This window comes from Octopus bimaculoides, chromosome 1 (genome assembly GCF_001194135.2).
Source record: "Octopus bimaculoides isolate UCB-OBI-ISO-001 chromosome 1, ASM119413v2, whole genome shotgun sequence".
Classification (NCBI taxonomy): domain Eukaryota; kingdom Metazoa; phylum Mollusca; class Cephalopoda; order Octopoda; family Octopodidae; genus Octopus; species Octopus bimaculoides.
In genome coordinates, this window is record NC_068981.1 from 28232391 (window position 1) to 28233095 (window position 705).

Sequence of the window (705 nt, forward strand, 5' to 3'; positions counted from 1 at the left end):
TATTTCGCCTGCGGTACATCACTGAAATAATTTTTTTTTTTTGAAATTTACAGTGCATTGTAGGGAATGGCTGGAAGCCTTCGAAGTCACTATGAATATGAGTAAGGTTATAAAGAAAATTTTATATTCGTTGAGAATTATGATTATTGTATTCTACGTCTCCTTTCTACAGTGATCGTCCGCTATTTTTCATAGCACTTCTTTTTTCACATAATGCATATATGTATATACATGCATACATATAAACATGTATACTTATAATATATATTTGTATGCTTGCGAGTGTGTGTGTGTGTGTGTGTTTTACAGCGTGTTTGCATATGTATATGTGTCTGTGTGCGCGTGCATGCAAGATATGAAAAAAAATTACGAAGAGATATGAAATGTGTACTTAAGAACTACCAAAGTTCTTTGATCCCACAGTGTTAGCTAACAGAGAGGTATGTGGTTCTGATAAGCTAAATGATGACTACAAAAAAAAAAAGAAAAAAAAGAAAAAAAAAAACACATCAAGAAGGAATAGGCGCTAATATTGCTGTCTATAATCATTATCATTCGTTCTTATCAAAATTTAAACACCGGCATCTTTTGTCGTGTTGGCCGTTGTTGTCGTGATCACTATCAATATTATCATCATCATCACTATTATTATTATTATTATTATTATTATTATTATTATTATTATTATTATTATTATTATTATTA